Genomic DNA, 25,978 nt, shown 5'->3' on the forward strand with positions numbered 1-25,978 from the left:
ATTCAATGAAGAAGTTGAGCTTGCCCATCATCGACATCTCGAACTCCCTACTCATAGTTTTCTGCAAACTTGGCTACAAGTGCATAAGAAGAGCCACCAAAAATGATATCATCCATGTAAATCTTAACAAGTAGGAAATCTTTGTCATACCTGAGAGTGAATAAAGTTTTATCAACCGACCTCATGACATACTCATACTGTAACAAGAAAGACCTAAGCCTATCATACCAAGCCCTAGGTGCTTGCTTAAGCCCATACAAAGCTTTCTGAAGCTTGTATACTCTGTGACAGTGCTTGGGGTGCTCAAAGCCTGGGGGTTTCTTGACAAAGACCTCTTCATGTATGAAACCATTTAGGAAAGCACTCTTGACATCCATTTGATATAGCTTAAAACCCTAGGATGCCACAAATGCTAGGAGGATCCTAATGACTTCTAGCCTAGCTACCGGTGTAAAGGTCTCTCCAAAGTCTATCCTCTCTATTTGAATGAAACCCTGAGCCACTAGTCTAACCTTGTTTCTCACTATAGACCAATCCTCCCCCTGTTTGTTTTTGAAAACCCATTTTGTGCCTATGGTGTGTACATTAGAGGGTGACTCTACAAGGACCCAATTTTGGTTTCTCTCAAAAATTTCAAGCTCTTCATGCATATCATTAACCCAATTTGAATCAGATAAAGCATGTCCAATATCATGAGGCTCAAAAAAGCAACAAATACAGAATCAATAAAATAAGCATGAGAAGCGGACTTGGACCTAGTTACCCTCTCATCGAGATCTCCGATCATCATGTGTTGGGGATATTGTCATTGAATGTGTTGAGGGGTCTCACACCATGAGAGAACCTCCCCCTCAAACACAGTTGGTGCAGGCTCGAGAGCAGCTGAAGTGAATGTAGAGGCTGCAGGATCGTCTGCTACAGTAGAAGCAGGAGTTAGCTCTGGAGCAGGTGTGGTCGAGGGAAGTAGTGGGTCATCCTCGTCATCACCGAGCGATGAAAGGTCACCATCTACAAAGATACTCTCTCTCATATCCTGATCTCCTACACACTCAAAGGCAGAACTAGCATAAGGGGGTTGTTTCAACAAAAGTCACATCACATGATTCCATGATGGTGTTAGTGTTAAGATTGTAAACCCTGTACGCATGACTATAGAAAGAATACCCCAAGAGAATGCCATAAGAAGAACGCGACTCGAACTTGTCGAGATTACCACGCTTTAGGATGAAGCACCGACAACCAAAAATTCTCAAATGTGAAACCTTTAGCTTCCTCCCAAAACGCAACTCATAAGAAGTCAAATTCAAGATCGAGAGCAAGAAAATCCAATTTGAGATGTAACACGCTGTACTAATAGCCTCAGTCCAAAACTTCCTATGATTCCTATGCTCATCGAGCATCGTCCTAGCCATCTCCACCAAAGTCATGTTCTTTCTTTCAACCACGTAATTCTGCTTAGGAACGCATAGGGCAGAAAATTGATGCTCAATGCCATGTTCAAGGTAGAAAGCATCAAAGAGATAATTCTTGAACTCGGTGATATTATCACTGTGAATTACTTTCAATGCACCTGGGAGTTCTTTGAACAATCTTAAAGGAAAGCTCCAAAAGTATGAGAACAATTCATTCTTGCTTACAAGAAAGAAGACTCAAGAGTAGCAAGAGTAATTGTCACATCCCAATTTTTAATCAGATCATTAAGAATCATGTTTATTTGTTAAGCATTTGGATTGCTTGATTAAATCAATTGATGGTTTGTTTATTTATATGTATTTTAAAAATACTCGATGATAGAATTGTCGTTAGTTAAAACCTCCGCTTATGCATTGTAAATGAATCCTTTTAGAAAGGTTTCATCTCGTTTTGAAATCGTGTTTAACAAATTTCCTAGAATTTTTAAAGCCCCAGAGTTTCTCTTTTAGGCTAATAGATTGGGGAGAGAAAGAAATGATTTTCAGCTAAACACTACTTGTCTCTCTTGCTCTCGGGGCCCACTTGAGCTGGCCCAGACCTCCTCCATCTCACTCTCAATTGCAGCCCCACCCCTCCCTTCTCCCCCATGCTACCTCACTCATTATCTTGCTCTCTCTCTCCCTCAGTTGGACGGCAGCAAGGTGCAGCAGCTCTCCTCCCTTTCTCTCTCAAGTTCTCACTCTTCTCATAAAAAATCTCCCTCAAGAAAAAGAAATCGAGGTATGCATGTTATACCATTGCATTCCCCTCCTTCTTCGCTTCAAATCCATCCAAGACTTCCTCATATGCATGAAAGTTTGAAGGTTTTGCAATCAATTTCGTTACCACCTTGTTCTCTGAAAATTTTAGCACGTTGTTCATCTCCTCTCCAAGCTTCTCCCATGGTTTTCTCTCCAACCGAAGGTCACCATCCCCCAACAAGGAGTTGGGTAAGTCCTTAGGGTTTCCTTTAGTAGGAGTGCGGGTTTAGTTGGGTAGGATTTGTGTTTCGTAGCTGCGAATGATGAATGGCGGAGCAATGTCGAGTTCTTGAGGTGTTAGAGCTAAAAGGATGTTGAATGAGGCGAAGTTAGTAAATCATGTTGCTAGAGTGAGTGTGGTAGGTCTAGAACTAAGGCATTAGTGCCATTGCATGTTAGGTAGTGTGTATTTCAATATGCAAGTCGAATCGATCGATGAATCGCCGTGAAATCATGTTCTGAAGGAACCCGAACACTCCAGGTAGAACTCGGATAGTCTGGGTAGCACAGTGAGAACCCTGCTAATTTGTGTTCCAAAAAATAGGGTTTAGGGTGTGTTTTAAGTTTAGAACCCTTGTACTAGTCCTTATACATGTTTAGGTGGAATGAATTTAACATGCACGATTGAATCTACCGCGAAAATCACCGCAAGAATCTGGTCTGCTAGCATCCAGAGTATTCGGGTCCACCCGGAGACTCTGGGTAATTTAGTTTAAATTTAACCAAGAGCCTCTCTCGGAGTATAACACGGAGTATCCGACCTAGCCCGGATAGTCTGGACTATTTTGAGTTAGGAGTTAACCGAGAACCCAAACCAGAGGTTGACCCGGAGAGTCTGGCCTCACCCGGAGGGTCCGAACCCGGATACTCCGGCCTAACCCGGACTATCTGGACTACTGTCAACTTCCAACGTAGTTTAGTTTGCAAGTCTTCTTTGTTCCTTTGTATCTCTTATGCTCTTAGCTTCATCTTGTGATGCATTATTTACTTTTATACATCATGTAGCACATATCATCACATCTCTCTCATACTCATCATTGCACGTGTTCTCTTTGGTGAACAAAAGACCAGAAGTTAACGCGGGCGTGATCGAGGGCGATCTGGAGGTTGCTTCTTTTGCTCTTTGTGATCAAGCTAAACCACAAGGCAAACATCTAAGCATTTTTATCCCATTATTTTGGATCCTATATTGTGTCAAGTGATAAATTATGCTTTATGTATGTTGCATTGTCAATAAGTCGTACGTCAGTTTTGGGAGTAGATCCTATGTGTTGCATTACCTTTCCTTGGTATTGTTATCCATGATCCTTTGTAACCCTGGGTATAGCTTTGAATGGTCTAGCATAAAATGAACACGTTATTCTTAGCGAAGCTTAGGTCATCGGTAGAAGTCGAGCGGTGGTTTTGCCATCGTTCACGAGCTTAGGGCTTACTTCTATTACACAAAGATGATGATGGGATGTGTGAGTCAGTGAGGATGAGACGAGATTCGAGCGGGTGATAGGGATAGCCCGAGAAGGGAGTCTAGGATGCTTTAGGCCCACTTGAGTCGATTAAGCATCGTTCGTTGTTGCCGTTGGCTTTAGCACTTTCTGTACTAACCACATGTCGATATAATGGTAGATAAGCCGAATACCTTTTGCAGTTGTGACCTTTTGGCTTGTGGGCTTATGGTGTCGTGGGCAGAATAGGCTTGTAGAGGTAACATTGTAAAGGTGGTGTGAGAATAATAGGCTTGTAGAGGTATTTAGTTTTCTCAGGAAGTAGTTCTAGTTACCTCCACACCTTTAAGCGTAACTGGGGTGCTCCGGGAGTAGCCTTAGTGGACCCCGCACCTATAGGTGCATGTTCAAACGGCTGAGGCTTAATTGGAAAAGGTTGTCACGAGTACCCCCTTGTGTGCACTTTTGCTGGTGGCACAAGCTAAATGGTCCTCGTGTTGTGTGGGTAAAGAGGTATCCCTTATAGGGTGTAAGATCAATTTGAATTCCCGCGCTCTTGGTCATGAGCAAGCTATTGTCCATCTGTATCAATAGTAGAGATTCGATATTGGGATGTTATTGTGGTATGATGGTAAGTAGATGGTGATGCTGATGCTGAGTAGCTACAGTTCAAGTACAACTATGTTATGTTGATGATCTCATGGTACAAGGATGTTAAGTTAGGTATAGGTGCTTACACTTGAGTCTAAATCTCTTTCGCATGGTAAATATCATTTAACCCTTGGTGGCCGAGTCCTTGCTATTTTACCCAAAAATGCATTCTCCTTGGAGTCGGACTATTTATAAGTGGCCACTAAGGATTAAGTCTTGCGAGTACCTTCGTACTCACATGCTTATTTTTCTTTCCAGGTGAGAAAAAACTTGTATTTGGCTACTTTATGCCCGCTGACGTTGGCGACAGGCAGAAGTAATGCCTACTACTCGTATGCAATTTTTTTGGGGTGGTGCCTTAGGGAAACCAGCGCTACCCATCTTTTGTAGTTGTGTACTTTCCACTATGTAATTACTCTACATATGTTCGAATCATGTATTTGTTGCAAAGCTTGAATTACCTAAAGACTTGTAACTTATTTTTAATTACTCGCTCTTTATTATATCCTATGATGATGTGCTTGTTGTAAAGGCGTGTGTTCCGATACTGGAAGAAAACACATGCCAGGACTACCGGGGTGATATTTCGGTTAGTCATGAGAGTCATGATTCCACAAATGATCGACTTAGTGACTAATTCGAATATTATCTGGACGTTTCCCCACAGTAATCATCAACAATAACAAGTACATACCACTTTCCACCCGCTGAACGAACCTAGGAAGGACCAACAGTGTCCATATGGAGAAGTTCTCTCGGTCGTTCAGTCATCACCAGATTAACTAGTTGATGAGGAGCAGTAACTATCTTGCCATTCCGACAAGAAGCACAAATAAGATTCTTCTCTCGAATCACGCCTAAGGCACTCAAACGAGTAAGCAAAGCAAAGCTCATTTTCCCTAGTTTACTATATCACATCCAAAGCTCAGAAGAAGGTTGAGCAAGTAAACACAGAGAAGAACTAGAAAACTCAAAAAAATCGGCTCCAAAAACGCTCCCAACTCGAGAAATGTTGCAAATCAAAGCATCAGAAGAATCAAGAACTCGAGAAGTATCGCGCTTGAAGCGCACTTCCAAGTCATCATATAACAACTGAGACACAGAAAGCAGATTGTATCCTAGATGCTCAACCAAAGCCACATCTTTGAGAGTGAAACTCTCATTTACCTTTACATTCCTTTTGGCCTTCACTCTACCTTTCCGATCATCCCCAAATGTGATGTACTCATGATTCTTCATTAGGGTGAGGCTGGAGAACCATGATGAATCTTCGGTCATGTGGCATGAACAACTAGAGTCAATGAGCATCTAGGAGAATAAAGGTGGATGGTTCAGTACTAGGGTTAGTCAAAACCCTCCTGGGAATCTAATACTGGGTCATCCATCCTAAAGCAAAAATAATAGGCACATGCATCTTAACACCAACATGCTGGGGGCGAGTACCACAATGAGAAAAATATGGTCCGCCAAAGCTGGGACTCAAAACCTATTACACGTGGACCAAAACCATATGAGTTATGGTAAAATCCATGTTAGGCAATGCCTCTAGGAAGAGACTGAAAAGCGCTAGAGACTTTTGGGTAGGAGCAAGAAAAAGGCTCATGTACATCAATAGAGGGGTGGTACATGTCCTGGGTACTCCACTCCCACTCACGCGGCTCATCTCTTCTACAGCAAAAGCAAAGCCCAACCAAGTGACCTTTCCTCTGACAGTAGGTGCAATGATAAAGTCTCTTGGGAGCTCGACTACTGGTCACTTTGGGCCCTATCACAGGTGCCCTCATCTTAGGATGTGGAGCTCTCTTAGGTGTGGGTTTCTTCTTTGTAGTTTGAGGTATAGGCTTGTTTTTTTTTGGTATGGATTGTGAGGCATTGATCTTGGCTTTCTCTAGCTCTAGGGAAGTGGGTGAGGTGAAAACGGTCTTGCTAGAACTGGTGTAAGAAACTCTCTCAAAACTCAAACTCAAAACTAACTTAGTCTTATTAGCACACATCTTGGTCTTAATAAAGATCAAATCCATTTTGCCTTTGCCTTCTAAGCACTTCTCCACAAGAGAAAAGAGATACTCATTCTCAACCCTGAGCTTTTCAACTTGCTCTCTAACCTAGCTGTGCTTGTCCTTAAGGATCATGCAGGTGGGACACTTTGGTTGCATATCCGTAGAACTCTCAGCACTCTCCAATCTAAACTCTAGCTCATTTATGCGCTTGTCTTTCACATCAGCATCCTTTGAGAGAAAAGGGCAATTCTCGCAAGCGCCTAAGAGAGTAGGTCTAGACTCATCCTCAAGGAGCTTCTTCTCAGCAGTCTCAAGTCAATTGGCAACTTGAGCGTGCACAGTTTGAAGCTCGACAAACTCACTCATGACAACCAAGCAACTCTCACAATCCTAATCCTCAACCTTGGCCGTAGACCTAAGTAACTCAAGCTCATAAAAAACAGACTCATACATAGGCCTAAGCTCTTTCAACTCACGCACAACTTTCTTAAGTAACCTATTCTAGCTAACGAGAGCATCATTCAAGGTATCGACTTAGATGGAAAGCTGGTCATAGGAAGGTAATACCTTGTAGAGATCAAGCTCGGGTCGCTGTTGTTGTTATCGTCAGCCATGAAGTAGAGGCCAGTGAAATCCTTTACCTTTTTCTTGTTCTTTACTTGCGGTTCCTCCTCCTTCGAGCTCTCCTCCTCACTTGGAGATGTGTCGATGTCGCTAAGAGCCGCCACAAACCCTAGAAATCTCCTTGGCCGCCTTCTTGGCCATCTTATCACGGTTCTTTTTGAAGAAGGGCTTCTTGTTCTTCTTCTTGTGCTTGTCGAAGTCGTAGTCACAGTCCTCCCTCTTCTTAAGCTTGGGGCAATCTGTCTTGAAGTGAGTTGTATCACCACACCCAAAATAAGCACAGGAGCCCCCTCTCCTCTAGTCTCTTCTATTATTGTAGAAGCAGATGAACTTCTTCACAATGAGATCAAGATCATTATCATCCAGTGCATCCACCTGCTCCTCTGTGATAGAAACCAAGAAAGACAAAGCAAAACCACTCAGTGAAGTGTTAGCATAAGAATAGCTAGCTCTAGCCTAATTGCCACCATTAGGTCAGAAACCAACGCTATGTTCTGATACATGGGGTTTCCAAGGCCGATCCGAGCCGCCTTGGCTATCTCGGTGGACTTGAGCTTGCTCAAGAGTTCATCACAAGTTAACGCATCGTAACTTTGTGACTCTTCAATGCTCGAGATCTTTACTCTCCATATGCTACGATCGAGAGCATAGAGAAACTTGATTGCCCTCTCATGATCAGAGTAGGGCAAAACACCATTGGATCTAAAGTTACTCACAATTCTATTAAAATGAGCAAATATAGCATCCAAAGATTCACCGAGCCCTTGCATAAACATTTGATATTCTTATTGTATGTGCTTTGCTGTCTGGCCTTAATATGATTAGTGCCTTCATGAAAGACACTCAGAGTAGTCCAGATCTCTCAGGTAATACGGAGGTGCTGGACCCTGTCAAACTCATTCTGACTCAAGCTTGTGAACAAAATATTTCTGACCTTATTGTTGGTCTCATATTGTTCGATTTGAACCTGAGTCATGCAAGCAGCAAGAACTACATAGTTGGAATCAACTATTTCCTATATTGCACTTCCTTGGCTTAGAAGATAAGCCTCCATGCGCACCTTCTAGTACGAAAAATCCCGACCATCGAACAAAAGAATCTTCTCACTTCTCTCCATGTCGCCTACATATTACAAAACCAGTTAGGGTCAACAAGTGATCAAACCAGCTCTAATACCAATTGTAGGATTGAGAGTGGTGACTAGAGAAGGGGTGAATAGGTGTCTCACAAAATTTCTTTTGAAATCGATAGCCTTCTCCTAATTACACTCAACGCACCTCAAAACATACGAGCGGAAGCAAGTAGAGAGAAAGAAAGAAAAGAACTAAAAACATGTGACTCCATGAATGGGATATGAACACAATGTTTCATTTAAGACCATTTCATAATCTTAGGCACAAAAATCTAGCAACTTTGAAAGAAAAACAAGAAGATGGTCACCGGACAAAGAAACTCTCCAAGTTAATGATCTAGAGGCAAGAGAATTCAAGACCCCATCATATATGCATGTGTATGTGAATTTTATGCCTCTAGCAAGAAGAATAATTTCCAAAGGTGGAAAAATTTCAGCCACAAAACAAAAATGAGAATCAACACAAAAACTAGAAAACTTGCATCAAAAGAAAGGGAACCAAAAGAAAAAGACTAGATGGCAATGAACACAAGATCATGCAAGAAAATAAACTTCATTAATCACAGAGGTCAGCCCTATTTTTGGTAGATTACAAAATTGTTTTTCTCACAAAAGCTCTAGCATATGACAAAGACTAAGTCTATCCTCTCCTTTACTCCAAAACCAATCACTAGGATCTCAAAATGGTTGACTTTAAGCTCTGCCCTACCCCTCTATTTATAGGCCTATGGAGGCTACTTGGAAGCCAAGTTTTCTTGTTCCCAAAGTGTCCCTACTACCTACCACATGTCAATGCTCTCCCACCAACCACGGGGGCATTTTGGTCCGTTTTGAACTTCATCCATCGAACGGCCATAGCTTCTTCACGACTTAGTTTAGCCTCGACGCAAGATTTGCGATGATGCCACATAACCCTCCAGCCCTCCTGTGGTTTTGAGGTCAAACCATGAAACATTTGCACGTTTCTCATAGCGTGACTCATTGATGCTCACCTTGACCTCAAACGAGCATCCCAATGTCAACACGTGTCCTTCGTCTTGCGATTTTGACCATTAGCAAGTTTTTCTCGCTCCCGATCCCTCGGGTTGCCTTATCACTTGTACCGGTATCCCCTTCACTTAACTTCATCAACACACCATCTTCATCAACCTTCATCTCATACCTCGCTTGACCTCCACGTGTACCGCCAGGATCACCCTTGACTCCGCCCAACCTCTTTGATCGTCTGCACCAAACTTCCAGCTTAGTCTCGATCATCCTGCCGTCGGCCGCTAAGTTGCATCATTTTACCTACACACAATGAGACAAGCAAACATGTATCTCCCAACACCATGTGAACTCATCACACGTTAGTCCAAATCAAAATCCCTACAAAAAGATCAAGTCGCACCAAAAATATGAACACCAGATGATCTGACGCTCACACTAGTACAAGCACTGGACCATCCGGTGTGTACACTCCCTCTGGCTCTAGAGTCCCTCTGAAAAAATACTCCGACAATGCTCCGATGTTCAGTCATGCCGATCATTGGACCTTCCAGTGAGTACAATATCAGTTAGGCTATTTTGCAGCATATCTGTTAAATGGTCTAGTGTTCAAAACCTCTCAACACCGAACTTTCCGGTAAGTAGGTCAGCTCTAGCATCGAAAATTTGCATCTTTGTTAAATTGTCTGATGCTCTCTGAGCCCATCACCGGATCATCCATATGGTATTCAAATTTTGCCACCAGACAGAATGCTCCGATTTGTCTTTCCACAAAGCACTAGACTATCCGATGAGAATAATTTTTCTCACACCGGATTATTCGGTGAGCACACTTTTCCTAGATTCTGAAACAGACAACTCCAACTCTAAATTTAGTCAATTTCAAACATAAACAAGCGTATGCAATCTTAAAATCATCAAACAAAATCAACAACATTGTCAATCACTCATCACATATAAACCAAGACATATTTTAACTTGGTTTCTCAGAATTGCCATATGATGTACAAGGTTTGTTTCCTATTATCCTTTCCTTATTTGGATCTTGCCTTCTCGATCTCTCAGCATGACTCAAGACAAAGAAGTTGTTGATAAGTTTTGACGACGCGAGGAGAATTTCGCATTGACAAGGCCCTACGTCTGAAAGCCCTAAGCTAGAATTATGTTACCATAGCAAAATTACCCACACAAGTTACACGACTAGATTGCGATGAATTACTTCCTTTCATACAGAGTTAAGAAGAGAATTAATTAAGCTTCATAAATCTAGGGCCTAAGGGGGGAGGGAAAGGACCATCTGAAAGCTCTGAGCTGTGAGATGGTGCGACGAATTATCAAATTGATCTAGTTATTGGATGGAATCAATTAAATGGTGCAAATTGATATGTGTATGCTAAACGAGATGACGAAGAAAAGAAAGTAATCCGTACTTTTTATATTAGTGTAGATATAGATATAGATGCATACATGTCACCCCTAGACAGATGGTCATTGTTGAGCTCTCTCTCCCCCCTGTGCAAGCGTAACCGCTGGGCGTGTTAAACAATGCTCCCGTAACACCCGGCTGAGGCAACGGCTGCAGCATTGAACCGAGCAGCACAGGTTTCTTCAAGCGAAAGCCATGCATCAGCTCCCATGCATCGAGGAACTGAAGCTTCACCCGTAATCCTCCGCGTTGGCGCCTGCCGGTGCCGGATACCCGGACAAGCAGCACCGCGCGCGTGATGGTCACGCCGGGCGGCGCGCTCGACGAGGCATTCGGGGCGCTGGCCTGAGCCTGCTGCCGGACCGACCGGCTGGCCTCTGCTGCTCACTCACTCACTCCCTCGTGCTTGCGCTATATCAGGAGCAGGTGAGGCCGGGTGGTCTGATACGAAATGGTGAGAGGTTTCAGTGGAGTGGGCTGACCACTTGCTGTTCTCTGCGTCGTTCGTTCTTGCTCTGTCAGAACTCGGAAGGTGCACTGCAAATGGAGTCTCGGCGAACGCGCGGGCACGCACGGTTTTTCAGGCAGGTTCATGCCCTGTTTCTGAAGAACCTTTCTTTCCAGGTAATGAATTCTCGGCGCCAAACCAGAGCGACAAGGATAAACCAAATCAAGATCAAAATTCGAAAAGTTCACAAAGTCCGCTTGTTTTAATCAGATGGTTTAACTGTTGTTCTCAGTTTGTGTTCTTGAGCTGGAAATATTTATGGTCCATCCAGATGTTATTATGTAACTTCAAGAAACGCTAATTGTTCATGCTTCTTCGATGCTCACAGAGGAGGAACGCGAGGACGAACGCCGCGATCGCCGGCTTCCCAGTGCTGCTCTGCGCGCTCCTCGTATTGTTACAGCACGTGGTGGACAGCGAGCTGGACAGGCCGCCGTTCCGGTGCGGCTGCGCCGGGACGGATTGCGGCATCCAGCACTCAACGCCCACGCAGGCGCTCAGCTGCGCCCTGCCCGTGCCGCCAAGGTGGCCGGCGCTGGTGCAGGTGCCCGACGCCGAGGCGCGCGCCCGGACGCCCCTGCACCCGCGGCCGTGCAACGCGTCGGAGAACTGCCCTGCCACCGTGCTCCTCACCGGCCGCAACCGCCGGCTTTCCCAAGGTACAATGCACAAAGGAAAAAAATACCCAGCTCCATATGACAAAATTTTCGTGGAAATCTTGTGCGTTTTGGGTGCTAGTTGCTTTGTTCTTGCTCAATTTTCGGCAGGCCTTGGAAGGGTGCTGTTCCCACCTATCCCTTCTGAATACTATTCCCTCGCGCCTAACGCTATGAACACATCGAGCTATCTTGATGTGTTCTCCAGAGTAATCCCTGTGAGTTGCTTGATCGGCGGCTTTTACGCGAAAAATTCTGTAGTTTTTGCGCTTTATGATGGTAGGAATGATGCTGAATTTCTTCTTCGTTCCAGGGTTCGAACTCGCTACCGGCGCATGTGCTGTTCATAGAGCCGGGCCTTGTTCTCGACGGGACAGTGTGCGTGCTCCAACCGCATTGTTTGTGGGGTTCAAGAAATATTTCTGGAAATTCTGATGGGATGCCACTGCAATCTGGTAAAAGAAAATTTTATGTGGTCCTTGGCTGTGTTGAGAATGAAGGATGCAGTGTTTACAGGCCTGCATTTTGTTCTTTTTACGCGTATTGTATGCACGACGAATGCCTTCAATTCAATCTTCTTCTTTGTGAAATGGAGCAGATATGCAGTGTGTTCAAGCTTTGCCGCGGTGGTGCGACAATTCATCGGTGATAAATCATCATCTGATTAAGGGTTATAAGGGCGGAAATAAGAGGAGAAGATCAAACGAATTCCTCGCTGGTAGCCTCGTCGTAATTCAGTATATATATTTTTTTCAACTGTGCCAATAGAGTGGATGAACAGTTTTAAATTGAGCAAATATTTCTGTAGGTTATGACTTCCTAGATACAAGCAAGAAGCTCTTCCATGTATATGTTTGGTACAATTCCAGCTTTAGCAGGGATAATGGACACCATTCCATGACAGTTCTGCGTGTTGCACGGTTGGTTAACATGGTACTTAAACTTGCCTACAATTTTTTCAGTTAACTTTTTGAGTGAGGGACAGCCTATTGAAGTAAATTGTTCAAGTTTTCTGTTCCACAAAATAAGCTTGTCGTGCCTTTCTTATGATACTTTTAGACATACCAAAGCATGACAATACTTTTATGAGTACTAACTATGTGTTTCCATTGTAGGCATCCACTGCATATCTGAGCCTTTTTGGAGAAAACACAGAAATGCGCCTCGAGTATTTGAAAGAAATGCCCAAAGCTGCAATTAAAATGAGGCTGGACCTCACTGCTCTCCTAGATGCACTGTTCTTTACCTGGACGGTTCAACTCCTCCTTCCTGTGAGTTGATTCGACGATTTTCCACAATCCTTTATTGAATTCCATTAAACTCATATACAAGTTTACCGATTATTTTGATCTTTTTATAGATAATATTGACATATCTTGTTTACGAGAAGGAGCAGAAACTAAGACTAATGATGAAGATGCATGGGCTAAAGGATTCTCCCTATTGGTTGATATCGTACGCATACTTCTTGTCCCTTTCAGCAGCTTACATGATGTTCTTCATGATCTCTGGGTCCGTTATAGGTACCAATTAACTCCACATTACTGAATTTATAGGATTCATTACATGCAAATAAGCTAGTGATTCATGCAGAGAACTCTCCTTGGTTTTGCAGGGCTAGATATCTTCAGATTAAACAGCTACAGCATACAGATTCTATTCTACTTCATATGTATCAATCTGCAGATCGTGCTAGCTTTTCTGGTTGCGTCTTTCTTCTCATCTGTCAAGACTGTTAGTGGTCAGTAAATAAAACGTGCATTCTTTAAAAAAAACAAATTCTGTCTCTTTGGATGGGCTAATCTTGATTGAGTTTTGTGTGTGCGCGCGTTACAGTAATTGGCTACATTTATGTCTTTGGCTCTTGCCTTCTCGGAGAAACACTCTTGAAGAACTTCATTGAGGATACTACCTTCCCAGGTATTCTTCTGAAATTCAAATTCTGCAGAAGAAAGCTTCAATGCGCATAACAAACTACTATTTTACTTGTTTAGGACATTGGCTTGTGACAATGGAGCTTGTCCCTGGTTTCTCCCTCTACCGAGGAATATACGAGCTTGCGGATTATGCTTCTTCAGGAAGAAATATGGGAAAGCCTGGGATGCAATGGATGGACTTGAACGACCCGGTTAACGGGATGAAAGATGTTTTGATTCTAATGTCCATGGAATGGATAGTTCTCCTTCTTGTGGCATTTTTATTGGATCACAGACCTGCATGGAAGCCTCTGTTTCTATTTGCATTTCTATCGACGAAACACTCCTCGCCATCAGTGAGACCAAACAAATTAGTGAAGAGGGGATCCAGGAGAGTCCATGTTGATATGGCAAAGCCTGATGTGTTCCTAGAGGTTAGTTAAGCATATAGCTGGACTATTCAACAGGAAGACAGTTCTGAATTTTTTTTTCTTCAAAATTTTACTTTCAGCGCAAGGTAGTGAAACGATTACTAAAGGAAATGGACACGAGGAATATGATCATCTGCTATAATCTGGAGAAAGTGTACCCTGGAAAGAATGGGAACCCTGACAAGCATGCTGTTAGAGGATTGTCGCTTGCTTTGCGCAAAGGGGAGTGTTTCGGGATGCTCGGTCCGAATGGGGCAGGGAAGACATCCTTCATCAACATGGTGAGTGATAATTCCTAATGTACTTGTGCTTGTTTACGCTGAGTCGTCAGACTGGTTTTAGGCATGTTTTATTTTTTAGGAAACAGAGTAATCCTAAGTTAGGGATCATTGAACACCTCGATTTGTCATATATCATTAGCACTTCATTTTCTCTCGGTGTTTCATCAAAGTGCAACAAGGAAGACATTTTAATCTTACATTCCTTATGAGCTACATTTGCAGATGGTTGGGCTTGTGACGCCGACTTATGGAACTGCTTACATACATGGAATGGATTTAAGGAAAGATATGAACGAAATATATGCAAATATTGGTGTATGTCCACAGCATGAGTATGATCACAAGTGACTAGTCTAACATTTTATTTTATTTTTCTGGAAGGTGATTTTGCGATGCCAACCAGAATCTGTTCAATGTCTGTGCAGTTTACTTTGGGAGACTCTGACAGGAAGAGAACACCTGATGTTCTATGGTCGAATGAAGAATCTCAAAGGTGCTACTCTAACAAAGGTAGTTTGAAGCCATGAACTAACATAGATTTTGTAAACTGTAACCTAGCTATCTGATATACTACTTTATGTAAATCTGGAACTGTAGTTTTTTAAAAATAGATTGCTACTGTTTTCTCCATTCACAAAAATAGATAGTAGAATTCATTTTGTTTGATCTGATCGATTAATGCTCCCTGATCCAGGTAGTGGAAGAATCCCTAAAGAGGGTAAATCTGTTCCACTGTGGCTTCGGCGACAAATCTGTAAGCAAGTACAGTGGCGGCATGAAAAGACGACTCAGCGTCGCCATCGCGCTCATAGGCAATCCTAAAGTACTGCCATCGTCGATAATTCTGCCTCATTCATTTCCCTTCCACCTCCACACACACAATCATTGAAGAAAATGCAGCAATATAATGTAACTGTCATCATTTTTTATTTTCATTAGGTTGTTTATATGGACGAACCGAGCACCGGGTTGGACACGACGTCGAGGAACCATCTGTGGAATGTCATCAAGCGAGCGAAGAAAGATTGTACCATCATCCTTACCAGTAAGCCATGGCTATCTCTTGTTTGTTTTCTCTTCAGCTATGCATGCATTTTCTTCAACTGAGCGTTCAGCATCAACAGGACGTTAAACACTCTGCATATGAACTGAACATTTTGCAGCGCATTCGATGGAGGAGGCTGAGGAGCTATGCGATCGGATCGGCATCTTTGTCAACGGCAACTTCCATTGCCTTGGAACTCCTAAGGAGGTATGTGTGCTCACCAGAAAGTTCAGTTTTGTCAGGCATGCACTCTATTATAATTGCAGCAAGAAATAATATGGCACTGGAATGGAACTGCCGTCTCTGTGTCACCAATGCAGCTGAAGGCGAGGTACGGCGGCACCCGGATCCTGACGATCACGACGTTGCCGGAGCACGAGGCGGAGGTGGAGCGGCTGGTCGACCGGCTCTCGCCGGGGGCCGCGAGGATCTACAGCGTGTCGGGCACGCAGAAGTTCGCGCTGCCGCGGCGGGAGGTGGGGCTGGGCGGCGTGTTCGGCGCGGTGGAGGCGGCGCGGCGCGCGTTCGCGGTGCTGGAATGGGGCGTGGCGGACGCCACGCTGGAGGACGTCTTCGTCAGGGTGGCCAAGGAGGCCCAGGCGTTCGACGTGCTCTCCTAGTTGGTCGGGGTAGCTGCTAGCAGATGCATGGTAGCGCGCGTCGATGCATGCTGGGCGGGGCGACCACGCGGCGTGGAGCAGACGGCAATTTCTGGTCCCCTTTAGGGTGAGATTTGAAAAGTGTACGGATTTTCTAGTGGAATGGGCTAGTGTAGCGGTAGGTCTCTCTTCGTGCCTTCAGATTCGTGTTGGCGCTGTCGTTACTTGTAGTTGGACAAGCGAAGATATAGCGTTTGGTTAGAGGGTGAGTGGAATAGAATGATTTTATTTATGTATTTAGGGATTGGATGAGATGGTTTGAAATCAAATGTTTATTCGGTAGGTGGGATGAAATAAATCTATTTTAGTACTTGGGCTCACCGTCAGTGTCACAAAAGTGGGATGGCTGCGTTCGACTTTTTTTTAAACGACTCTGTCCCGAATCTTTGAAGAATATTTTCTAATTCAGAACCATATTTTCTAATTCAGAACCATTCCATCCCACTAAATTTCAACCAAACAACTTAAAAACAGAATAGATCTACTTCGCTCCACCCCATCCCACAACCAAACACTACCTATAGTTTACAAGAATCTCGCAATAAACGAACTCTTTTTTTTGCGTAAACACCTCTATTGTACGTGCCCTTAAAATGCAACCAGGGTTAATAATAAATAAACAAGATAAGATATATACCACTAGTTTACCTTGATATCAAAAGAATTGTCTATAATGTTTCCATTCTTCACATTTCTGTTTGAGTAAATGGCATAGCATTAGCAATAAATCGTTTCGTAGCGGGAGCTGAAAGCAGGGGGTTATCCTGTTCGTTGGTGCACTTCGAGATTCGTGCTCACTTTTGCCATAGAAAAGTTTACATTTTCTTTTCTCTCTCTAGCGCTAGGTGGAAATTATGGTCATGTGGGGTTATCCTGTTCGGCAGCACATAATACTGATCGGGCACTGCTTGTCTTGTCCCTTGCGCTGCATGTTCAATCGAACAAATCGTCACCCTCTCCAACCTCTAGCCCCAGTAGCCACCGCCGCCCCTCTCCTACCTCCAGCCACGGATGCTCGACCACCCTGCGCCTCCCACCCTCTCCGCGTCGCCAGCTCGTGAGCCCATCCTCCCCTACCTCCAACCCCAGCAGACGCCGCCTGCCTCTCCTACCTCCAGCCACCGCCGCCCCTCTCTCTCTCACACACACACAGAGATCAAAACAGGCCCCGAAAATCCGCCCGAATACGGAAGAACACCATCCAAATCCTAACCGAACCCCTTCTTCTCTTTATCCAACTCCGATTCAAATTATCCCAACCCAAATTGGATAGAGCTCCGGCCGGCCGAATCCTCCAAATTCGCTGCCTGTCTATTGGCCAGGGGTCCGGTGAAATCGGGTGGGGAACCGGTGGAGGAGGCCCTTGCCGAGATCCTCCGGGCAGCTGGGATGGCTCGGAGACGGCGGGGGCGTTGTGGATTTGCTCGGCGATGAGTTCAGCTGTTGCTGCGTCTGTTCAGCGGAGAGAAGAAGCCGGGGAGGGAGGTTGTAATAAACGAAGGGGATTCGGGGAAATCAGAGCCAGGAGGAAGGAGACACGGAGACGGAGAGAAGGCCGACTCGGATTTGACTCCGACGCGACGCAGGGGAAGCGCGTCCATATAATTCTTGGGCGCGGAGGGCTTTCAGAGGCACAACAAGCGGTGTCCTTCGATTCGATTCGATTCGATTCTTGGGGACGTTCATAGTGACCTCCTCGTGAATCCATCGAATTCCGGCGAGAGACATGGCAGCTGCAGGGCCTTCGACAAGCGCGGCGGTGGCACTGCCATTCCTGGTGAACGACGTTGGATCAGAATACTATGAGCCCCAGTCGCAGTACCGCATCGCAAGCTAATGCCTGGTGGACGCAACCATCGACCTGCTCCAAGACCACCGCTGCTTCGAGACCCCGCATGGCTGGATCCTCGCGCTCGACCCTGCCTCCCTGCGCACATTCCTGTGGCGGCCCGAGGACGGCGAGCGGATCACCATGCCGTCCATGGACAAGGACTTGCCCATGAACTGCAAGTGCCTGCTCTCCGACAAGCCCAGCGCCAGCTTTTGCGCCGTGATGGTCCTTGATCTGGATGACTTCGATTACTGGCTCTGCCCGATCGGGGGAAGCAAGTGGGAACGCCATGGCTACACGCTGACCATGTACAACGCCAAGGACCAGCCCGTGGAAACGCATATGGCACGGCGCCATGGCATTGCTGCTGTTGGAGGCAAGGTCTACTTTGAGTTTACCGGGAATGAATTAGGATTCGTTGAGTTTGACTCCGTCGATCACAAACCGAACCTTGGGATGATCGAGGTCGACATGATCGACACTCCTCACAGCATGCTGTTGTTGTCGAGCTACCTCGTCGAGTCCTGCGGCGAGCTCTTTCTAGTTGTAGTCTTCTTTGATGGCGATAACGTGCACAAGATCGCCGAGGTTGCGGTGTGCAAGATGGATTTTTCGACACCAGCTTGGTGCAAGGTGGAAACGATAGGTGATGATCGGGTGTTTCTTCTCGGTGGAGATCGGATTGGGGTTTCGAATTTTGGAGCATCGTGTTTGGCTTCTCAACATGGGCTGACCGGCAATTGCTTATACTTTCTGAATCACATTGCAATCAACAAGAACTTTCTGCATGTGATCAACTTGGAAAAAGGGACTGAAGAAGTGCAGAGGCCCTTCAAAGGTTTCGTCGACCCATTGCGTCCGCCATTTTGGATGTTAACTACAGATCCATGACTAGTAGCACGATTAGACCATAGCTTTGTTGCACTATCTCTAATGTCATTTTGTAACTTTCATTGTCCAATTCATCATTGATGTAGTTTCCGATGAAGCTATTTTTTTCTTTAATAAAGGTCGGTCGTGCTGTGTGTAACATTTGTTTGGTTCTTATTGAACCATGGAACATCTGGTTGTTCGTTTAATTCATAGTCAGGGTTTCCTGCATATATTGAAATTACTTTGTAGTTATCAAGATACCGCCACATGGACCCAATGTGGCATGTAGCACCTAAATTGTTTTGATATCCGTCCTGTTCTTCGCTACCAAGAATCATGATTTGCCTTCCTAGTTTTTACTGTTTACTGAAAATTGCTTCCTTCTAATTTCCATGGAGGCAAATTTAAGGATTCTGCTGCTGTATTGATTCTCTCGAAAATATTCCTCCACCATGCAGGAGTTTGCATGGCAGTGATGATATACTTAGCAGATGGCATCATTAGTATCCATATCAGTAGGATTTGGCCAGAATTATAAAATGCAAATACATTTGCTCCACCAGTTTACATGTACCAAAAATTTAAAAGTTAACAAAGGGAAAAAGACTCGTAGAACGCATTTCAGTCATGCTTAATGAGAAGAAATTATAGCGATTTAGTGTCTTTGATCGTTTCATTGAACTCAAAGTAACTATACCTTAGTGTCATCACAGTTCCAGCTTCATTAATAGTGTACAATCCTATGAGATATCCAAAAAGGAAAGCGGAACAAAACATGCAATCACTTTGTTCCAAAGGCCAAGTCCAGATGCCAATACTGTCCTATGGAACACTTTGTCTTCCCTTCCACCACCTGACACGCACGAACACCACGCCTTCAGAAAAATCTTTTCTTCATCCCCTTCTCTCTCCGCATTAAATGCCTGTGCCAATCTCCAAGCATCAACCGATGGCCGCGATAAAGCCCTGAGCTCAGGGCCACCTGCAAAAATCCATGCTCATAGCATTAGGCGGGTGCAACCAGATCACACTTCTTCTTAAAATGATGCTAAAACGAGTCATGGATTTTATTAACTGGTGCGTTCAAGGTAAAAGTATTGCCATCCGGGCTAGCTGAGCAGATGTGGCGTTCACTTCAACTCCTGGGTGTCTTGCACCCGGTTTTCCTCTACGTTAACTGCTTTGGGTCACCGTCGATCTGTTCAGTTCGTCGAGGGCAACGAGAAAGAAGCCGACGCTCGAATTGCAGTCAAACACTAGGTAATCAGGGTCAGGGGACAGAGCTTCATGCAGGTCACCTGAGCCGTGGCGCCCCCTTCTTATTTTAACATCTCCACACATATATACACACTATAAAATAACAAAATCATAGTCAGTTTAAAATTCTCTATTCCAATCCGATATGAAAAACTGTATATGAAAATAGTTATCCAAATCGATTTTTCGCTCCACGAGCCTCTAGATTATATATCCCAGTCAGTTGAAAAGGTATTATCTCAGTTAGTTGGTGTAAACAAACAACTGGGATAATACGATGTATCCCGATCGATTATTGCTCTCAACCGATAGAGATAATTACTTTTTTCCCGGTCGGTTCTAGCCACTAACCGTAATAATATTTTCACTATTAATAATTTTGACAAAAATATTTTTTAATAATTTATATGCATATGGTTTGTAAGACATAGAGTTCCAATAAATATACAGGGAAAAGAATGGTCAAAAGGAATATTTATCCTACTATAAACGCAAACTAAAAAGACCATTCTAATATTCTTATAAGTACCATTTTGATGAAAATACTTTTTCAATTAATAATTATGACATAAAATATTCTACAAAGTAGGATTTATTATCATAATTGGTTTTTTGTAATTAATATTTTGTATGCTTATGGTGTGTAATATTGTAACTCCAATATAGAGAAAAGAATGGTAAGATAATTTAGATTGAAAAGTTCATATCTGAATTTAAACACTAGCATCTTGAAAATTCAATTCAAATATCTACTACTTAAAAAATACGTAATAATTCTCGCACTAAATAGGACATCCTGCCTTCAGTCCTACAGACTACTCTTAAACTTCACAGAAATTACCCACTTTATGCCTCTCAATTTCTACTACTCTACTCACATGTGTGCCGCTCCTGGAATTCCTGCTCGCACGTTTCACCTCTGGCTCGGGCGCCCACCTGCCCAGCGCGCTGCGTGCCATGCACGTTGGTCGCCACCCAAAGCTCCTAACTGACATCCACACGTAGACGGATTCAATGACTAAGTATAAATGTGAAATTAGAAGCAACCTAATACCACCAAGCAAATACCGTCCGATACAATCCCCGATTCAGCCCATAGAACCAGCCCTGACAAAATCTCCTTAAATTCCATACCGAAGACAAAACAAGGTCAAACTCAAAGATCAAAGAGAGGAATATTTTGCTTGGGGCCACGGATAAACTCGAACATCTCTCCCTCTCTCTCTGAAACTTCCTCTAAGTTTCGGGGGACACCAAACCATGGGCACGTTTCCGTTTTTGCACTGGAAGGAAAAGCGGCAGCAGGCTCGCGTCGTCGTCGTCCGTTGCCCGTATATACCGAGCAACTTCGTGGCATTTGCACTCTGTTTGGCAGTTTTCATCAAATTTGGCCATTGTTTATCTCCAAGCCAAAATTCTAGTAAGGCGTCCACCTGATCTGCCACTCTGTTACCTCGAGGAGCCAAAGTTTTAGCTGATTTTGGTATGCCCAAATAGTAAGTAGGTTGGCTCCCGTGTGATGTGCTTCGCGTAAACACAAACAAAACAGAAGTACCTGGCGTTGTGTTTACAACACTCGTGGGGACCTGATAACTCAAACCCCCACGTCCAAATATCTCAAATTTATCCCTAGGCCAAACCCCTCACTTGGAAATATATCTCAAGTTTAAATCAGTTTGTTTCATGAACGCGTCGTTAGCCGTAGGTCATCTTTTATTATGCTAGTAGTAGCTTTTTGTTTTGGTGTACTGCCATTTGGTTTTCGAGCTAGGTTGTTGTAGAAACTCGATTGTAATTAATGTCGTGTCGTTAGCCGTATGTCGTCTTTTATCACGTGAGTAGTAACTTTTCATTTTGGTGTGCTGGCATGTGGTTTTCAAGCTAAGTTGGCGTGGAAACTAGGTTGTAATGTTGTATCTCCCCTTAATAAAATATGTGTACTGCATGTTTAAAAAAAATCTATATTGAGCTAAAACAAAGAAAGAAATTTACGGTCTCTTAGCTTCGTAAAAACTTTCTTTCAAAGATTTGCGGGGTCACATATAGATCTAAGAGACAACATAAAAATCTTAATAAAATCGAATAAAAGCAACTCAGAGTTAGGACCGCTTAAGGTTATTTTTAGATATATCTCAAATTTGAACAAAATATTGAGCATTTGAATTCCATCCCTCTTTTCCATACATGTCCTTAACAGACAATACATTACTGCAGAACCTCTATCACTGCTGGCTCCAAAACACCCTTCACTGTCAGTTTTGGAGTCGGCAGTGGGTAACGGATAGTGATTTGCCTGCATGGAGGACCGGCAGTGAAAGATGTTTTCACTGCTGGCTAGTAGTTTTAGTTGGCAGTATTTTGCCTCTCCAACCTCCCTCCTATCTCCTCCCTGTCCTCCCTCTTTCTCCTCGATCTCTCAGTCTCTCTCCCTCTCAATACATGCATGCAATAAGACATATATTTAATGTAAATTAATAATAAAGACACCTTTATTAATATATAGTAATTCATGTCATACAATGAATGTGCTGAGCATAGACAAACACACATATATACATAATAGTTCTCACAAGTCACCCCCGAAAAGTCGGTCAAGTTGAGCCAATCCAGTATCCCTCTACATCTCTCGCGATGAGAACGGCGTCTCTACACAGATGGTTGATGGCGTGTGTATGTCTAGGGACACCGGGGGCCAATGGTGGTGGAGCGGAGAACCCAACCACGCCTAATCGACCACAGTGTCGCCTATGCTCTAGGCTAACCGACTTGTCAAAGACGTCGAAGTCGGGCACCTGAATGTTACTATGGTTTGAGCATTCGACCTCCTTCACAGCGCACTGACGGGCTGCCTTCTCGTACTCATCCACAGCACACTAACAGGCCAGCCTCTCGTCCTTCTCCTTCTAGGCACACTTGCGGGACGTTACTTCTTGCTCCTTCGTAGCTCACAGCTGATGGACCAACCTCTCATCCTCCTCTTCCTAGGCATGCTTACAAGCCACTGATTCTAGCTCCTCCTTTGCATCATCGTTGGAAGGCCATTTTATCAAAAAGTCGTCCGACGGTACCAACTCTAAAAGCTGGTTGAAGGCTACAACAGGATCCTTCGGACCAGGTGCACTGACAGGCACTTCTACCAAGGCTTCTTCGAGGCGATGGCTGGGAAGGTGGACTTCTTCTAGGAGATGGCTGAGGAGAGGGAGATCTTCGAGGCGATAGCGGCCCGGGGTGTCGTGGAGGTTCTCGGTATTTGTGTCTGGTGAAAATACTATGTAGACCTTCTCCCACGCGATGAATGTATGCTCATTCTCTCTTATAGTGTTTGTCCCCTCCTCTATGGGGTAGTCCACCTCAACATAACTGTACTGGTCAAATGCCTTATCTACTTCAACCACGACGTAGCCCTCTCATATCGGACGTCCGTGCAAATGTTCATGGGAGCCGCGAGGATAAGCCACGTCGGAAGCCACCTTGATGGTAATGTTTCTAGCATCAATGTGTAGTTCACATGATGTCTGTGTTGTGATGAGGTCCACGGGATAAGTGATGGGATCAGCTCCCGGAACTCTCATGGATGCACATCTACTCCGACGACCACCGGGGTTGGAGCGCGCAACACTAGGAAACACCATCAGCCGTTTCTGTTCACTCACAATGGCGCCCCGTTGATGCATGAGGGCTTGTTGTACTTCTTATGCTATCTTTTCCTCTGTATATTCTCTTTCCTTTTGTAGCGCTTGTTCAAACATTTTCACCATCTTAACTTGTTATGCCTCTCGTTCTACATCTCACTCTGCTTGGGATCTCTTTCAACTCTTGTAACTGTTAACATCGCCTGGGAATCCATATTTCCATCCCATCACCCCAACACCTCGTGTGCGACCATCATGCTCTTTATTTTCCAGTACCAAGGTGAGCTCGTCGCTATCCCTGTCTGGCTTGAAAGAGCTTTGTGCAGACTTCTCTGGGCTTTCTCAAGCTTTTTGCAAGAGTTTGCGTCACTTCCTGGTCTTTGGAGGTCATAAAGCATAAGCTTCTATCAGATGAGTAAGAAGCACCCCTCCTAAGAAGAAAGTGCATCGATCGTTCGCTCCAGCCCTCCGTCTCAGACGTGACACCTCTCTCTCGTAGTTCATCTAGCTATTGTTGCCACTGTTGTTCTTTCCTCACGTACCCACGACTGCCGACTTTGTGGGGGTAGAGGTTCTTCTTCGAGTTTGCTTTGCTCACCTCACTCAATCTCTGTGCTTCTTCCGACAACTTGTACTCCGCAAAGGCTTACTAATGATCTTCCAGTTGCGGTTATTTATCGAAATCTTGCATTTTAAGTTTCTGCACATAGGTTCTGTTTAGTGTGCCCTTTCAATTCTTAAATGAAAGGCCTATAATCATTAACGTCTTACACTTAACTACGTCCATATCTTTCTCTGCAGGGAACTCGAACCTCTTTAATATCTTAGGCCACATGATGTCATTCTTGATTGAATCAGGAACCACATGCGGATCACCTCATTCGCTAATCCACAATATGTAGCTGATGGAAACGTAATCCTTAATAGCTATTCCATAGACTGACTTGTATGGCCCCATAACTCTCTCTGGTGCAATTGGCTCCCCTGCTGGTGAGACCTCCGTGATCACAAATTGTCTCATAGGCATCTTTGAGGGACCTCGGGCACAATACCGCTCCTGGGACTGCTCATTGCCGTGACCCTCAGGAGCATCAAGCATCTACGCATAAGCGAAAAAAATACTAAAAACCTATATGATAATATGTCGAACAGATGCATTCTTCTACTTATGAATTACCTTATCGCCTTCATGGGCGTTTGTTTGGTCCAGATTGAGGTAGTGGATTGGGCTACCTTCTTCAATGTTTGACTGCGACCCTACAACTCCTTCTGGCACCTGAGCCGAATCGGTGGTTGGTGGTGGCATCCCTTTCTAGAAGTTCTGCATACGATAACGACGGGTGATTGCATATCAAGAGTTGAGGAAGGAGGGAGATAGAGATAAAGCCGATGAGGGGAGGGAGAGAGGCTGTCAAAAGAGAGATAACATGAAGGAGTTGATAGATAGAATGCATACACATACAATATTCTAATTGAGTACATTATGATCATATTTAACCAAAAGTCACATCTTACATAGTAAAATAGGCACAAATATGCAAAAAGGTACTGACAAGTGACATATTGATCTTACATAGCAAAATAATGATTAAAACAAGAACTAGGATTACAACATCTTTACACGTGAAATCAAATTTCTCCTTATTTTCAAAGGTAGCCAATTTTAGCTCGGTCTGGATGTCTTGACTATTGTATGCCACAATAGCTTCCTATTTGGACTTGTGTAATAATCATGCCCAGTCGAGCTTTGCATTCATATGTATGGTCTCCAATTTTGTCATTTGCAAAAAGAAAAACAAGTATGAACATAGTGCAATTTTTAATACAACACATAATAGGAATAAAAAAGAAATACAACCTTAGTGTACAACAAGAACTGGATAGTAGGTGTATAAAAATGCTCTCAGGAAATGAATAACAATTGGCCCCAAGACAATCAAGGTCCTTTCCCTTAATTGTTCTATTGAGTACATCAACGATTAGATAATTTACTAAGTTTTCATCTAGTTATTAGAACCTAGACAGAATTCTCAAAAATCACACAACATCATCATAGACAATGATGTTATATCAAATTAGAGAACACAGATTCTGAAAAGGACAAGCAATTTCCTGCGGAGACAGAAATAGGAACTGAACAGCTGGATTCAAACAAGTAATGACAGAACACAAAGGATGAACCAACTTCCTTATCCAGAATCTGATATGCTAATCAATCTCTAAACTTATAGCACACCATCTAGGGATCAAATTATAATAGGTAGCCCACTACAGAGACAACACAAAAAATATGTCTCGATATACAAGTACAAACCAGTAAGAACCATCAACAAGTCTCACCAGGGGCTACAACAAATATCAAAAAACTAGAGAATTACATATCTAAACTATTGTACTCAGTAAATTGCCCAGTC

General features: G+C 43.8%; 1 pseudogene; it reads left to right on the forward strand.

Moving 5' to 3' along the window:
- Positions 1 to 15,956, forward strand: part of LOC133895105 (ABC transporter A family member 8-like) — a 33,282-nt pseudogene extending 17,326 nt beyond the window's left edge.
- The last annotated feature ends 10,022 nt before the right edge of the window (positions 15,957 to 25,978 follow it).

This window comes from Phragmites australis, chromosome 16 (genome assembly GCF_958298935.1).
Source record: "Phragmites australis chromosome 16, lpPhrAust1.1, whole genome shotgun sequence".
NCBI classification, from domain to species: Eukaryota; Viridiplantae; Streptophyta; class Magnoliopsida; order Poales; family Poaceae; genus Phragmites; species Phragmites australis.